This window comes from Erinaceus europaeus, chromosome 17 (assembly GCF_950295315.1).
Source record: "Erinaceus europaeus chromosome 17, mEriEur2.1, whole genome shotgun sequence".
In the NCBI taxonomy this organism is placed as follows: Eukaryota; Metazoa; Chordata; class Mammalia; order Eulipotyphla; family Erinaceidae; genus Erinaceus; species Erinaceus europaeus.
In genome coordinates, this window is record NC_080178.1 from 52,646,185 (window position 1) to 52,661,060 (window position 14,876).

At 38.5% G+C, this 14,876-nt stretch overlaps 1 pseudogene; it reads left to right on the forward strand.

Annotated features, from left to right (window-relative positions):
- LOC132533791 (polycomb protein EED-like) overlaps positions 1 to 14,876 on the forward strand; it is a 213,781-nt pseudogene that overhangs the window by 160,742 nt on the left and 38,163 nt on the right.

The window sequence follows — 14,876 nt, forward strand, 5'->3', positions numbered from 1 at the left end:
CCCATGAACATGGAATATCTTTCCACTTCTTTGTGTCTTTTTCAATTTCCTTGAGTAGTGACTCATAATTTTCAGTGTACAAGTCTTTCACTTCTTCGGTCAGGTTTACTCCTAGATATTTTATTGTTTTAGTTGCTATAGTAAAAGGAATTGATTTCTGGATTTCAATTTCTTCTAGTTTAGTGTTAGCATACAGGAATGCCACTGACTTTTGAATGTTAATTTTATAGCTTGATACCTTACTGTATGTCCTGATGATTCCCAAAAGCTTCTTGCTGGATTCCTTAGGTTTGAGTTCTTTTTTTTGAAGGTTTTGTAGAATTCATTTGTTAAACCATCTTGCCCTGGTCTTTTATTCTTGGGAAGGTTATAATAACTGTTTCAATTTTGTTAGTTGTGATGGGCCTGTTTTTATTATTTAGTACCTCTTTATTTAATTTTGTATGTTTGTAGGTATCTAAGAAGTTGTCCATTTAGTCCATGTTCCCTAACTTGGTGGCATATAGTTGTTCATAGAAACCTCACATGATATGTTGAATTTCTGCTGTCTTTTTTGATATCTCCTCTTCAATTTACAATCTGATTTATTTTGGTCTTCTCCCTTTTTTTTCCTTCAATTTTGTTATTCTGGCTAAAGGTTTGTGGATTTTGTTTACTCTTTTGAAGAACCTACATTTGCTTTCATTGATCTTTTTTTATAGTTTTCTTATTTTCAGTGTTATTTATTTCTGCCCTAACTTTAATGATTTCTGTCCTTCTGATTGTTTTAGGTTTCCTTTATTCATCTTTTTCTAGGTCTTTAAGGTGTGAAGTCAGGCTGTTTCTTTGTGCTTTTTCTTGTTTCCTAATGTGTGCTTGTATGGCTGTCAGCTTCCTTTTCAGTACTTCCTTAGCTGTATCCCAAATGTTTTGATAGCTTGTGTCTTCATTTTCATATAGTCTCGAAATATTTTCATTTCTTCCTTTATTTCTTCTTTGTCCCTGTAGTTGTTAAGTAGTGTACTGTTGAGCTTCCACATTTTGGGACCATTAGTCATTTTTTTCTTGATTGTTAAGTGTTTCATACCACTGTGGTTTGAGAAGAACTTGGAATTATTTCAGTGCTCTTGAATTTGATGATGCTGTCTTTGTGGCCTAAAATGTGGACTGTCCTTGAGAATGACCCATGTGGACTTGAGTAGAATGTGTATTAGTTTCTTGTGGTGAAAGACTCTGAATATGTCCAATAGTTCTAGATGATTTATCTCTTCATTTAGCACCTTCATTTCTTTTATTTATTTATTTATTTATTTATTTATCTATTTATTTAGTTGTTTTTTATTGATGCAGTTATTATTGTTATTGATGTCATAATTGTTAGATAGCATAGAGATAAATAGAGATATTGGGGAAGACAGAGAGAGACAGAAAGACACCAGCAGACCTGCTTCACCACCTGTGAAGTGACTCCACTTCGGGTGGGGAGTCGGTAGCTTAAACTGGGACCCTTATGTTGGTCTTTGCACTTTGCACTACTTGCACGTAATCTGCTGCACAACCGCCCATCTCCCTATCTCCTTCACTTCCTTAGTGATTTTCTGCCTGTATGATCTGTCATGTTGAGAGAGTGGGGTGTTGGATACCCCAATATTACTGTGTTGTTGTCTGTATATTATTGTACCCCTTTTAGTACATGTTTGATGTATTTAGATGACTTCTCAATAAGTGCATAAATGTTAATAATGTTAAATCCTCTTGATTGATTGAGTTAGGTAGTGTCCATCCATATCTTTTTAAATTTTATTCATTTTAAAATCTATTGTATCAGATATGATAATAGCTGTTCCTGCTCTTTTTTGTGTGCCCTTGGCTTGTATGATAGATTTCCATCCTTTCACTTTGTATGTGTTTGTCTTGTCGAATTAGGTGGGTTTCCTATAGACAACATATAGTTGGGTTCTGTTTTCTGATCCATCTTCATACTCAATGACTTTTAATATGTGAATTTTGGCCATTGACATTTATTGATATCATATGCTGAAATTATTTTAACATCATTATTGTAGATTGTTAGAGTGTTCTGATAGATAGCATGTTTATGGTGGTCTGACTGTTTATAGGAGGCCTTTCAGAACTTATTTCAGGGCAGGTTTGGTGATAGTTGATTCTTTCAACTGTTGCTTGTCTGAGAAAGTTTTTATGCTTCCATCTAATCTGAATGGCAGTCTAGCAGGATACAGTAGTCTTGGTTGAAAGCCTTTGTCATTAAGCACTTGATAGATATCTTGTTATTCTCTTTTGGCCTGCAGTGTTTGTGTGGAGAAGTCTGCTGCTAATCTTATGGGTTTTCCTCTGTAGGTGACTCTATGTTTTTCTCTTGCAGCCTTCAGGATCCTTTCTTTATCCTTTTTCCTTTCCATTCTAAATATCCTGTGTCTTGTTGTCTTTAAGTGTGTGTTGATTCTGTTTGGGACCCTCTGGGCTTCTTGAACTTTTATGTGTGTAGAGTAGGGAAGTTCTCAGCTACTATTTACTGAAGAATGCTTTCTTCCCTTCCTCCTCTTCCTCTGGTAAGCCAATAATACATATATTATTATTATTCTAATTTTTTAATTATTTATTTATAAAAAGGAAACATTGACAAAACCATAGGATAAGAGCAACCAACTTCACACAATTCCCACCACCAGAACTCTGTATGACATCCCCTCCCCTCCCCTGATAGCTTTTCTATTCTTTAACCCTCTGGGATTATGGACGCAAGGTCAATATGGACTACAGAAGGTTGAAGGTCTGGCTTCTGTAATTGCTTTTCCACTGAACATGGACATTGACAGGTTCATCCATACTCCCAGCCTGTCTTTTTCCTTAGTGAGGAAGGAATCTGGGGAAGCACAGCTCCAGGACACATTGTTGGGGTTGTCTGTCCAGGGAATTCTGGTTAGCATCATGCTAGCATCTGGAACCTGGTAGTTGAAAAGAGAGTTAACATACAAAGCCAAACAAATTGATAACCTATCATGAACCTAAGGGCTGAAATAGTGCATATGAAGAGTTGGGGGCAGGGTCCTCCATTTTGTAGATAGCTAGCTGGAATATTTTAGTTAAATTTGAAAGGGCTTGTGGCTATACTAGTTTGATGGGCCTAGACCTCTAATAAATACTTCTCTCCATTTTTATGGGTCATTTCTGATAGCAACAACTCAATAGACCTCTTTGTGGGCCCCCGTAGGACCTTGCCCTCAACTTGGATCAACAATGATATAGAGGGCAGGCGAGATAGCATACTGGTTATACAAACAGACTCTCATGCTTGAGGCTCCAAAGTCCCAGGTTCAATCCCCCTGAGCACCACCATAAACCAGAGCTGAGCTGTGCTCTGGTATTTCTTTTTATCTCTCTCTCTCTCCCTCTCTTTCTCTCTCTCACTCTGTGTATTCATCTCTATCAAAAATAAAATAAATAAATAAATAAAATATATTTTAAAAAATGGTAGAAAATGTTCTGTCCTCCAAAGGGAGGATGGACAACATGCTCTTTGCTACATCTGAGGAAGATGGATTGATATTGGAGCAACATGGAATGTTCCTACTCAGGACCACAGAATGTGATCTCAGATTTAGAGGGATATAGAGGTCACATAGGCTCCTAAACTCAATAGGGGACCCAGATCACATGAAATCGATGTTGTTTATAGTCAACAATATTTATACACCTTTCCCATATTAGGGAGCTAGTCTCTTTCCTGATCCAGATTTCTGGTCCTTTTTACAGCCATGACATCATCTCCCTAGACAATAACTTGGATCCACTGGCATATCAGATTTCAGGCTCAGGGACAAAAAGGAAAAAAACAAAAAACTCGTATAATATTTCATTTGAAGTCATCCCATACGTCTCTGTTGTTTATGTCAGTATCTCTTAATGTCATTTTGAGATCTCTAATTTCATTTTTAGTTGTCTCTACGTCATCCTCCAACTCACTAATTCTGTCTTCAGCCTCATTTATTTTATTCTCTCTCCCCTCTACTGTTTTCTGGAGTTCATCTATTTTTTAAATATATTTTTTATTTCTTTCTTGGGGAATTAATGTTTTACATTCAACAGTAAATATAATAGTGTGTACATGCATAACATTCCCCAGTTTCCCATATAACAATACAGCCCCCACTAGGTCCTCTGTCATCCTTCTTGGACCTGTATTCTCCCCACCCACCCACCCCAGCGTCTTTTACTTTGGTGTGAGAGTTCATCTATTTTGTTATCCTGTTCTGATACTGTTTTGGCTTCTCCAGCCTGTTGTGTTCTTAGCTCAGCTATTTCAGCTTTCATCTCTCTAATAACCTTGAGATAATTAGTGTTTTCTTCCAGTGTCTCATTTGTTGTTTCTGCATATCTGGTGAGAATTCTTTCAAACTCTTTACACACTCCTGTCACTATTTCCTTAACTAGTGTTTGTATGTTGACCTCATTATTCTGTGCCTCACCCTTTGGGGCCCTTTTAGTTGGACTGTGATCCTGGTTAATTTTCCCAATATTTATTCTTGTTGGTTTAACCATTCTATACAGTATATTATGAGGTCTCTTAGCACTTTTCAAATTACTGCATGGGAGTCGCTTTACAGGTGGTGAAGAAGGTCTGCAGGTGTCTGTCTTTCTCTCCCCCTCTCTGTCTTCCCCTCCTCTCTCCATTTCTAAGTGTCCTATCAAACAAGAAAAACAGCAATAACAACAATAACTACAACAACAATGAAAAAAAAACAAGGGCAACAAAAAAAGGAACATAAATAAATAAACAAATAAAATATTTAAAAAAGAGAGAGAGGCAGAGTGATGGGTGAGAGTAGATAGCATAATGGTTATGCAAACAAACTGTCATGCCTGAGGCTCTAAAACACAGGTTCAATCCCCCGCACCACCATAAGCCAAAGTTGATCAGTGCTCTGGTAAAAAGAGAGAAAGAGAGGGGGGGGGGCAGTGTGAAGAGACCACAGCACCAAAGCTTCCTTTAATGCTATGGGGACTCAGCTTCAGGCTGGGTTATGCACATGGCAAAGCAACACACTTTCCAAGTGACATGTTTCACAGGCTCTCTCTGTCTCTCTATCTCCCTCTCTCTCTCCCTCTTCCTCTCTCTCTCCCTCTCATATATATATATATATATATATATATATATATATATATATATATAGTCCAGGAGCAGTGAAATAATATACAAGACAATGCCATCCTTAAGATTCGCTTTTAATGAGCAGAATCAGAAATGTATAGATTTTCATATTTTGTTCAGTAGCAAAAATTACCAGATGGAAGCATTTCAGTTGTTGTATAGATCGGATATTGACTACAAAGAGGCAAGGCGCTTGAGTTTGGTGGCTAGTCTGAGGTTGGATGAGAATATTGTCTGAGTAGAGAAAAGGGCTAGACAGTCGGATAAAGCCAGGGAGTAGCTCCCATTATTATGGAAAAAATATGTGCCTAAAATTAACTACTTACCTCCATCCATCTTTTCCAGGGCCTATATATATATATATATATATATATATATATATATATATATATATTATGTTTAGCACAGAGCCTGTGTAACCTCTAAGTCCCTGTTGGTCTTAGCTTATAGCTCATGGTCACATCTGAGGACCATTGCAGGCTGTACTCATTCCAGGATCAATCTTTTTCAAGTGGAAGGGCAGGATACCCTCAGCTTCCCTTCAGAGTCTGGGGCTATCTCTACCATCACTGCTTTATGGTAGAGCCAAGGTCCTGGAAGGCCCCCAAGAGGCTGTTCCTTATGGACGTGACCAGAAGTAGTGGAGATAGGGACCTTTTAGTGTTCAAGGCCCAGTATATGTGTATGGGAATCCAAGGATTCCCTAAGTAGGGCCCCTGATGATCAGATGGTACGATATTGACCAAACAGGCCATTATTAAGTGGGCCAATCTCTTGCCCTTAACCAACTTTTGTAGTCCTTTCTTTATCTGATGATCTTACATTTTCTCTCAGTTGTTCAGGCATTGAGTATCATTTGTTGAGTTCAACCAGAGTTAGGTTTTGGGGATGTGTCTTCTTTGAACCTTTCTGCTAGGCTGCCCTGCTAATTTGGTCTAAATCCAATCAATTAAAGTTTAAAAAATATTTTATTCAATTTTATTGAGAGTTATAATGAAAGAAATCACAGTACTGAAGCATCCTTTCTGGTTGCATCTATGTCACCTGTCCCTGCAGAATGTTTATGGGTGCATGTATTCATCATTGCTGCCTGAGACTGCAGTATCATTGGTTCAGACTGCAAACCAAGTACAAAAGCTCAGGAGAAAAGACTGGGAAGAAGGATTTTGAAATTCTCAATACATACCATGTATATAAAGAATTAACTGTAAATCTCAAAATATTCTAAAAGGTAGACTATATGAAGTATATTCTCTCAGTGTTGATAGAAATAACAGATCTGGAAAGTTAACATGTAAAATTAAAATAATTTTAAGGGGACTAGGTGGTGATGCACCAGGTTGAGCACACATGTTATAATGCACAAGGGCCCAGGGTCAAGCCCCTGGTCACTACCTGAGGGGGAAAGCTTCATGAGTGGTGAAGCAGCGCTGCAGGTATCTTCTCTGTCTCCTTCCTTCTCAACTTCTCTGTCTCTATCCAATAGTAATAAATAAATAATTTAGAATAATTTTAAAAGCACTGAAAAATCTCAGACCAGTTATGTATATTGAATGTGTTTTTTAGAGCATTTAAACACATTTATGGTTTTTCTCATTTGCTTGAAAATTTAAGAAGGGTTTTGATATTTTCAGTAAATATTCTAGTTATTAGGATCACTTTTCTAAAAACTAGGTGTTTTTTTTTTTGTCTCAGTGTCTTACTTAATTAATTAGTTAATTTTTTAGTCAAGCTTCCTTGTTTGTTTAGCAGCTAGAACACAGACTTGCATATTTAAGGCCCTGGGTTTAACCTTCAGCTCTGTAATTCTGCAGTGATGCTTTGGTCTCTCCAAACTAAATTCAAAACCAAAGTAAAACACCTAAAAGTTTTACAGTTATAGGAAGATCAGGTAATTGGTAAAAAATTGTAACTTCCTTGTATGTTTTTCTTAAGAGGTATAATCTGTAGAAGTGGCCATTTATAGATCTTTCTTTGGTGAAATTTTCAGGAAATGTTAAAACCTGCCAGGGGCCAGCCCCAGCACGTCTCAGGGATCCCAAAGGAGGGGTGTTGGCCAAGAATGAGAGATGAGTGAGTTGATGCTGAATCAAGCTCAGGCAGACATCTCTGTCATGCTCAAGCAGAACTTTATTTTTATAGTCTCATAAGGCATAGATCATTAATACAGAAATCACCAAGGTATAGATTATTAAAACAAAAATCACCAAGTAAGCACAGCACAGGTAGGGAACACCTGCTTTGTGGAATATTCACATTCCAGGGGCACTTTTCTCCCTACAGATCACATCACAGTTTCTAGGTCTTTTGTTATTTCCTGTACCTGTGTGCTAGTCAGATGTCTTTTTGATTAAGATTAATATTCTACCTATTAAGTATGCTTATGCCATCCTCTTGCCCCTAGGCATCGCAAGCTTGTTATGTTTCTAGGAGCCTTAAACAAATTGAACAGCCCATTTTTCATATAATCTGTTCCATTGTTTGATCAAGGAGTTTTGTTTTGTTCCTTACTGAGAAGGCAGCAAGGTGATACTTAATTTTACTCCATAAAATTAAGCTCGCTTTCTTGTATACTTATTATGTGACCTAGGTTCTCATGTACTATTCCTGTATAAGGAAGTGGGAGCATGGTGGGTGGTAGCTTAAAAGGCCCATTGTATCTAGGCAGGTACCTTAACTTTCCATTTATTAATTAGGCTATGTAAGGTGCCCCCCTCCACTGTGGGAACCACCAATCTTTCTCTATGTTTTAGGGGGACTACTAAAGGAAGTGGTGTAGATAAATGGGGAAACAATTCTTCCTCTTGGAGTCTCCTGAAAAATTCTGCATTACTGATATTGCTTGTTCCGTTATGATCAATCTTACAGGGTGCAATGCAGGTTTTATCATTACTTTTGTTATTGGTCAGGCTCTGAGCTTGGCAATAGGTAAATATTATTAAGACCACACAGAGCTTAATCCCAAGACCTATACATGGCAAAAGGCAAGATGGTTTCAGTTTATCCTGAGAGTCCAGCCTAGCTGAACTTCCTGCAAAGCTGTTACTGTGTCAAGCAGGTCGCATGACAGTGCCTGTGCCATTTTTTTATTTTGTAAATGAAACTTTCATGTTTCATTGAAATGGCTTTGATGCTGTGCCTTAGCATCACTGAGCTAAGCTCTCTGAGCTCTTATGGTTGTTTTTGCTTTAATTTTAACTATGATTAATTATCCCTAAGCAAGCTTCCTGGAGTAGCTATTGTTTCTAAAAGGTGAGTTTTTATGAAGCAAATTAACAGTCTACCCCTTTTCTATAAGCTTCTCAAGGCTGTGGGAAGAACCCACTGCTCTCTATATTTCCCTCTAACCTTTTCTGCTAGGGGTGTAGGTACTGGGATGATAAAGGGGCGGGGGGAGCTAGGAATTGCCTTACAGACAGCTTATCTGATAATTGGCCAATTGCTGTTTTGGACCTCTTTAGTCTGGGGGTCTTTAAGGGGTTGTTTTTTGTTAAACAGCATTCTTCTTAGGAACTTGCTATTTTCTCAGTTGTCATTTGGAAATTAACCAATAAATCTTATAAAATAGCCAATAATACCCAATATTAATATCATGATTAGTGGAACAAAAGGCAGAGTGGTTTCAGTTCAATCCATGGCCACTCACCTTGCAGAGGCCCCCCACCATGCTTGGATCTTGTTAGATAGCTGGTGTGACTTCGCCTTCCCTAAAAACTGGTCCTTAAAGTCTTTAAAACCATTCTTCCCTCAGAGTTAACATTGAAAATCTTTTATCTGATACTTGCTCTCATTCATTGATTTCTCTCTTTTTATTCTGTCAACTTCCAGCTATACTAATTTAATACAATTTAGAAAAAGCTACTTTTTATGGTGGGGGAAATGTTATGTGATGATTTGTATTTTTATTTAGCAATATGGTAAAAACTCGTTCTTTACAGTTAAAAAAGCAAACTTTCAAATAATAACACACACACATATATATATATTTAAGCTAGAACACTGCTCAGCTATGGTTATGGTGGTGTAGATGATTAATTCTGGGCAAATAAAAATTATAAAAATACATTTATTGGGAGTCAGGTGGTAGCGCAGTGCGTTAAGCACACGTGGCGCAAAACGCAAGGACTGGCTTAAGGATACCAGTTCGAGCCCCAGCTCCACACGTGCAGGGGAGTCACTTTACAGGCGGTGAAGCAGGTCTATAGGTGTCTATCTTTCTCTCCTCTTCTCTGTCTGAACTACTCTGCAAGAACTACTGAGCATCATTCTGGTACATGTGAAACTAGGGATCAAGATTTCGGACCTTATGCTTTCAAGCCCAGTATTTCATTCCCGACCCCACCTAGCAAGCCACTTAATTTATTAATTAACATGAAACTGAGAGAACAGAGCATTGCTCCGGCAATCCATGCATTGAACTCAAGTCCTCGTGCTTAAGACTCCAACACTGTTAGCCATCTCCCAGTCTGCTTCAGAACTGATTTTTAAAGGGTTGAGTTTATTCCATAGGTGGTAGACCATTATATTCACATGACAGAAGCCACAGTGCCACTCCAGTAGGTGTGTGTGGCACTGGGAATTGAATCAGGAGCCTCCTGCATGTAAGTCCTGCACTCTACCAATGGAGCTATTTCCCTGACTGCTTATATCAGAACTTTACTGCATTTACACTGGAAGTTCTTACTTATTTATGAATTAATTTATATGGACCCCAGTTAGGCTTGAAATATGTGTATATGTTCTTTTTTTTTTTCCAGGAGAAGGGAGCCAGCATCCTTTTGGAGCCATGAATATGGTGTGGACTCCATCTGTTGCTCAGATTGGAATTTCAGTGGAATAACTGGATAGCGTGGCTCAGCAAACTCCTGTAGGCAATGCTGCTGTGTCCTCAGTTGACTCCTTCACTCAGGTAATGTCATCTTATTTCCTTACTCCTTTAAAAAACAGTATATACTTTAAAAATAAGCCTGGTGGGGAGTCGGGTAGTGAGTTAAGCACACGTGGCACAAAGTGCAAAGACTTGCATAAGGATACCGGTTCGAGCCCCCGGCTTCCCACCTTCACAGGCAGTGAACCAGGTCTGCATGTGTCTATCTTTCTCTCCCCTTCTCTGTCTTCCCATCCTCTCTCCATTTCTCTCTGTCCTATGTAACAATAATAATAACTACATCAACAATGAGAAATAACGACAACAAAAGGGAAAATAAATAAATATAAAAAATTTATATAGTAAAAAATAGCCTGGTACTGGAAAGTTAAAAAAATGAAGGTGGATATATGACATTAATTACTGACTTTATGAATGCTTTTAGTTTATTTGTATATGCTTAAGTATCTTAGTATTTGTAAATGTTTTGATGAGTTTTTTTTAACATTTATTTGTATGTGTGCTAGAACAAGAGAATTCTGTTTATAGTGATTTCTATGACATTTAGGCTTAATTATTATACTTTACATATATGTTCTAAATTTTAAAAATTATTTTATTTATTTTATTTTTGAGAGAGTTGCAGAGAGAGAAAGACACAGAGAAACACCAGAGCAAGACACAGCTCTGGCTTATTGTGATGCGGGGGACTGAACCTGGGACTTTGGAGCCTCTTTGCATAACCATTATCCTACTTACTTTTTTTTTTCTCTACATTTTACTTACTGATGAGAGCATATGGATGAGAGAGAGAGAGAAAACAATAAAATCTTTGGTGTATATAGTGCCAGTGCTCAATCTCAGACCCTCTGTGCACACAGGTCTGATGCTATCAGGTTCATCCTCACTACTTCCATTTTTTTTAAGATAAAATATTGGGCTATAAGTAGTTTAGCAATCTACACAACAGACTTTCATGTAAAAGGCCCCAGAGGTCCAGAGCTGAGCAGTTCTCTGTTTTTTTTTTTTTTTTTTTTTTTTAAACCAGAGCACTACTCAGTTCTGGCTTATGGTGCTGTGGGGGATTGAAACTGGGACTTTGGAGCCTCAGGCATGAGAGTCTCTTTGCATAACCATTATGCTATTTACCCTCTTCCCTGCTTTCTTTTTTAAATATAATTTATTTAATTGTTTTCCCTTTTGTTGCCCTTGCTTTTTATTGTTGTAGTACTTATTATTGTTGTTATTGATGTCATCATTGTTAGACAGGCAGAGAGAAATGGACAGAGGAGGGGGAGACAGAGAGGGGGAGAGAAAGACAGACACCTGCTTCATTCACTGCCTGTGAAATGACTCCCCTGCAGGGTGGGGAGCCGGGGGCTCGAACTGGGATCCTTATGCTGGGTCTTGCACTTTGCGCTACGTATGTTTAACCACTGCGCTACCAACCGACTCCAAGCAGTTCTCTTCTTAAAAAGAGAAAAGCAAAATTACACATATGGTCCACTGCCCTTCCGTTTCCCTCCTTATATCTGCTCTGTGTCTTTTTTTTATGATAAGACATTTATTTATTTATTTATTTATTTATTTATTTATTTATTCTGCCTTCAGGGTTATCACTGGGACATGGTTCCTGCACTACAAATCCACTGCTCTTGGAGGTCATTTTTCCCATTTATGTTGCCCTTGTTATTATTATTGTTGGATAAGATAGAGACATCGAGAAGGGAGGGGAAGACAGAGAGGGAGAGAAAGGTAGATACCTGCAGACCTACTTCACCACTTGTGAAACGACACCCAAAACGCCACCACCACCACCACCACCACCCTCCCCCCTTGCAGGTGGGTACCCTGGAACTCGAACCGGGATCCTTATGTAGTCCTTGTGCTTTGCCCCATGTGCGATTAACCTGCTGTGCTACCACCCTACTCCCTTGATAAGACCTTTTTATCTGTGTTCCAGTGGATAGTGGCATTACTTCTAGATCTGGAATCTGTACCATAAATCAGTACATTTATCTATGTGTGTGAGTTTCTTTGTATTTGAAATGCCTGGAAGCATTTGTCCTGTGAATACTGACATCCTAGTGCCTTCTGGTATGTCGATTACGTGGAGCAGTCTGCAGCCTAGAGGAGGGCTCACACCAAGCTGGCACCTTGATCTTGAACTTGCAGTCTCCAGAATTGTGAGAAATCTTGTGTTACCATCTACCCAGTCTAAGGTCATTTGTGATAGCAGTTGAATGGGAAAAGATACACTGACACTTATTTTTTTTATTAATAAATGTCATATATATATATATATATATATATATATATATATATATATATATATGTATATATATATATGTTAACCCAGGCAAGCTAAATTCTGGTAATATGCCAAGTTATCTTCTGTTAAGTTCAGTTATTAATGGAGAGCTCAGCTAGCGTTTAGGCAGTTTAGATTTGGAGAATACTGAAGAAACTAAATTTCTCCTGTTATCTCTTCTGAAAGGTGAAGGAAACCCAAAGAGCTCATGCAGAAAGGCATCTTAGCAGTTTTATTGTGACTGGATTTGGGAAAGGCAAATTCAATGAGCTGTCATAGAAGACAAGGTATGAATGAATACGAGTAAACAGTATGTGTAAGGCAAGAAATAGTCTCCATTTTCTGGATCCAATACATTAGAAAACATAATACAGTTTGCAGCTGGTGTCCCAGTACCCCCCAGAGTACTTTTTTCCAAATCTGTCTTTAAAAATATAAATTTATCTTTATTTTACTTGTTAAAAGAGAGAACCAGAGCCTCACTCCAGCATGTACACTACCATGTACTGACTGAACTTGGAGCCTCATGCTTGAGTCCAACAATTTCGCCACTGTGTCAGCTCCTGGATCACCTTTTATTTTTATTTATTTTTTTCACCAGAGCTTTATTTAGCACTGGTTTAAAGTGGTTCCAGAGATTCATTGGGACCCCAGAGCCTCAGATATAAGAGTCTTTTGCAATGAGGATCCTGGTTAGGGACCCTGGATTCCCACCTGCAGGGGAGTCGCTTCACAGGCGGTGAAGCAGGTCTGCAGGTGTCTGTCTTTCTCTCCCCCTCTCTGTCTTCCCCTCCTCTCTCCATTTCTCTCTGTCCTATCCAACAACAACAACATCAATAATAACTACAACAATAAAACAAAGAGGGCAACAAAAGGGAATAAATAAATATTAAAAATGAAAAAAAAAAGTCTTTTGCATAACCACTATGCAATCTCCTAACCCAAATTTCCCTTTCCAGTGTTTTTTATGCAACCAAAAACACACAGTACAGTCTTTTGTGAGTCCCTTCCTTCATTTAGCATGTTTTCCCGATTTACTCATTTTCAGCATGTATAATACATATTTTTTGCTAAAAAATATCTTTTCCATTTCATGATTATGCCACATTTCCCTCAGTGGAACTGGGGCCTCATTTATATGTAATTTCATTGTTCTTAGATTGATTTTTCATTCAGCTAGAAAGGGGGAGAGACAGACGATTCCAGAGCTGCCCCTGTTTCCATGTCACCTTGTACTTGGTGCCAGTGCTTGAGTCCCACCCACACAATTAGACAAGGCATGTCCCCTACCTAGATCCTGAGCTGTCTCTCTAGATGGATAGACTGCATTTTAGACATACTTTTGGGTTGATTGCATCTTTGGCTGTTATGAGTAATGTTGCTGTGTATATTCATGTACAAGGTTTATTTTATTTTTTGTTTTTGTTTTGTCCTCTCTGGGGCCTCACTTTTCTGTAAAGAAAGGGACAGATACCACAGCAACAAAACGTTCCTCAGTGTGATAGTGCCCCCATGTGGTGTAGCAGTAGCTCAAACCTGGGTGGTGCACCTGGCAAAGCAGACACCCTCCCAGGTAAAGTATCTCACAGTCCCCTGTATACATGTTTTTTTAATGGGCATGTGCTGTCATTTCTCTTGCATATATTTTCAAGAATAGAATTATAGGTTCTCTATGCCTAACTTTAAAAATATTTTTGTTAGTGATTTAATATTGATTTACAAAATTATAAGATAACAGGAGTATAATTCCATGCTTTTCCCACTGCCAGTGTTTTCTATCCCCATGCCCTCCATAGGATACTGCATTTGTTCTCCCAAGATCACAAATATAGGTTGACTATTATTTGTACAACTGTCAGTCTCTCTCTATATATATATTTCCCCATTTTCCCTATGATCTTGCTTCCTCTTCCTTTCTAAGTCACACTTAATACTTGTGAGTCCCCCCCCCCCCTTTTTTTTTCTTTTTCTCTTTCTTTTCCTTCTCTCTCTGGTTCCTGATGAAATTGGAGTTCAGAGCCCTGTAGTCACCTTTCCCTGACATTTACCCCTCTGGGAGTATGGACCAAAATTCTTTATGGGGTACAGAAAATGGAAGTTCTGGCTTCTGTAATTGCTTCTCCACTGGACATGGACATTGGTATCTTGTGTTGGGTTTTTGGTTTATTTATTAAAAAGAGAGAAAGAACAGCATTACTCTCCCATACTTGACGCCAGGTCACAAAACCATTGCACCACAAATGCAAAGTCCTATACTCTACCTGCACAGCTACCTTTCATCACAGATTTTGTTGTAAGAGTTATAGGAATAAATTCTATATGGAGGCCAGGTAGTGACATGCCAGGTAGGGCACAAAGACCTGAGTTCAAGCTCCCAGCCTTGACTAGCTCAGAGGAGTGCTGCAGGTATCTCTCTTTTTCCTTCCCACTCTATTCCCCCATCCCCCCCCCCTTCTCTCTCTCTCTCTCTCTCACACACACACACACACACACACACACACACACAGGTTTTCATAGCTCTTGGCCCAGTAAAATAGAATAGTTTACAT